The sequence below is a fragment of the Tamandua tetradactyla genome, chromosome 23 (assembly GCF_023851605.1).
Source record: "Tamandua tetradactyla isolate mTamTet1 chromosome 23, mTamTet1.pri, whole genome shotgun sequence".
NCBI classification, from domain to species: domain Eukaryota; kingdom Metazoa; phylum Chordata; class Mammalia; order Pilosa; family Myrmecophagidae; genus Tamandua; species Tamandua tetradactyla.
The window spans coordinates 24,829,132-24,832,329 of NC_135349.1; positions in this window are offsets into that span (position 1 = coordinate 24,829,132).

Genomic DNA, 3,198 nt, shown 5'->3' on the forward strand with positions numbered 1-3,198 from the left:
TTGAAAGCTATAGGACAATGGTATACTGGAGAGACACTGTTCTTTCTCATGGAGTGTACATTATAGTGGGGACATTTAGACAATCCCAAGTGAACAGACAAGCAGTAATTTCAGCCCAGCTTTTACACTTTAAAATGCCTTGGTTAAGGAAGGTTTTACTGAGAGGGGAACATTTAGGCAAAGGGGAGAAGGAAGAGAGGGAGTGAGTCATGCTAAAATTTCTGTTTATCTCCTTCAGAACACCTAATACCACTTTACATACTATATACTTTATTTATTCATTTTATTGTCACCACTGTCTCCCTAGTGCCTGATCATAGTAATGCTTAAAACATATTTATTAATAATAAATATATAATATATAGATACATATTGACTGACTGACTAATGCTAGGATGAAAATAAATAGAATGATTTGATTGAGAGTAACTGAGGGGAGGGGTCAGGAAATGCTTCTTTCAGGAGATGGCATTTGAACTGAGACAGGAATGATTACAAGGCACTGATTGTATAGAAATATTTAGTATGTATTGGTTATCTATTGCTATGTAACAAATTACCCCAAAACATAGAGGCTTAAAACACCAAACATTTATTATCTCAACCTTCCTTTAGGTCAGGAATCTGGGTGAGGTTAAGCTGGGTGCCTCTGACTCAGGATAGCGCACAAGACTTCAATCCAGGTGTTGATTAGTGCTGCAAATCTCGGGGTGGGGACAGGCTTTGCAGCCAAGCTCACTCACATGGGTGCTGGAAAGACTCAAGTCCTTGTTGGCCACTGGCAGTAGACATCAGTTCCTTGCCACGTGGACCTCTCCCTAGAGCTCCTCCCAAGGCAGCTAGCTTCACACAGAGCAAGGACTCTGAAAGAGTGAGGGCAAGAGATGGCAAGCAAGACAGAAGCCACAATCTTTCTGTTATGGGTTAATCTCAGAAATGACGTCCTATCACTTTTGTTGTATTCTATTTCATATAAATGAGTTGGCAAGTCCAGCCCACTTTCTTATCCCTCACCACTCTCTGAAAAACAGCAGACTGTAAATGTGTTAGGGAGCAGAAGATTATGGCTTGGAGAGCAGGGTGGCCTTTATCCTATTCCTTGGTAGAGACCCAACAGAGATGGCAAGATCTCAGCCAGAGAGACTGTGGAGAGAGGGGGTCAGGGCATATGGGGACAGACACTTTACCAAGCCTCCTGGCTCCCAGGATGGCCCCAAATCACACCCAAATACAGTGATACAGTGAGCCAGCAGACCTCAAGGGGCTATGAGGGCAGGAATGAAGGGTGCCATGGGGACTGAGAACTGATGACCAGACTGGACAGTGAATTTTGAGAAAATAACTGAGTGGCAGAGGACTCAAAAAACCACCATGGCCCCTGTGCCCATACTCGGCCCATTTTCCAAGTTTGTGAACTGAAATTCATGTACTATTGACTGGTGAACAGATAATCAGAAAGAAAGTTTGACAAGTGCTGGGATAGCAGTGAGGCAGGTGTTTTAATTTGCTAAAGCTGGTGGAATGCAATATACCAGAAATGGAACAGCTTTTAAAAAGTTGTAAGTTTATAGTTCTAAGGCCAGAGAAATGTCCAACCTAAGTCATCCAGAGAAAGATGCCTTAACGCCAAAGAAAGGGCTGATAACGTTCAGCTGGGAAGGCACATGGTGATGTCTGTTAGCTTTCTCTACCGGCTTCTCCTTCAAAGGACTTCCCCAGGGGTGCTTACCTTCTGTATCTCCAAAGATCTCTGACTGTGGGGGCTCTGTGGGCTCTAAAGCTTTTTCCAAAACGGTTCCCTCTTAAAGGGTTCCAGTAAGCAACCCCAATATGGAAACCACCTAATTAAAAGGTACCACCCACAATAGGGTGGGTCACATCTCCATGGTAAAATAAAAAAGATTCAACCCAGCAATACTGAATAAGGGCTATAGAACATGGCTTTTCAGAGGTACACGACTGTTTCAAACCAGCACAGCAAGTTAGATAGGGAAGGAGGGAGGGGAAACTGACCCTAAAACCCATAACAAAAAGTTTCTTTTGGCATGCACATAACTAGCCCTCACTCAGGTCAGCACCTGAAAAGAACCAATGAAAAGTGCTGCTCATCAATCCCTTATTAGCTTAGCCAGAGTAGGAAAAGTCCCTCCAAGTCCTTATAATGCATGAATCTCAACCTCAGGCTGCTTCTCCTTTGGAGAATACCCGTGCTCATCTTCCTTCCAGCATGTACTTACGCTATCATTAAAGCTTTGAGCTGTACACACTGACTAGTCCTCGAGTTCTTTCCTGTGGCAGAGTTAAGAACCTTCAGGGCATCAGCCCCTGGTTGGGGGTCTAGACTTCTCCCAGAATTCCCAGGGCTCTCTGGAATCCAGCAGAGAATTCCTGGAGCTCTGAGGCATCCAGTCGATGATTCCCAGGCTCTCTGGCATCGAGCTTATTAAACTATTTGGCTGTACACACTGACTAATCCTTGATTTCCTTCCTGAAGCTGGGTTAAGAACCCTCTCATCACCAGCCATTTATTGAGGTCTTGATTTCTCCAAGAACTCCTGGGGCTGTCAGGCTTCAGGGCCAAGTGAGCTTGATTCTCCCTTGGGCTGGGGAGGAAGTGGAGTAGATGTGTGGGGGACAGATAAGGTCTCTTGAGGGCTGATTAGCTGTTGGTGAAGTTGGAGAGAAAGGCCACAGAGATGGTGTTACAGATCTAAAAAACAAGAAAAAGAAAAGCTGATGCTTCCTAGCAGCCTGATGGTGGACAAACAATGGATTCAGGGGCTGATATGGTCCTTCTCTTCCAAAAGGTCACCACCCAGGGTGACCCTGAAGTACAAGAAATTACCTTATTCACCTTTTTTTAAAAAAAAATATTTTTATTGAGAAATCTTCACACCCATACCGTCCATCATAGTATACAATCAATGGCTCACAATATCATCATATAGTTGTGTATTCATCACCATGATCATCTTTAGAACATTTGTATCCCTGCAGAAAAATAAAAAGAAAAAATTCATACATCCCGTATCCCATACCCCATGCTCTGCCTGACCACTAGTATTCAATCTACCCAGTTTTTTACTCTTTATCCACCCCTATTACATATGTATTTTTATCCTCATTTTTTTTTACTCACCTGTCCATATCCTGGACTCTCAGGGGTGTAACTCTCCCCAACAACGGGGGACAGGACTC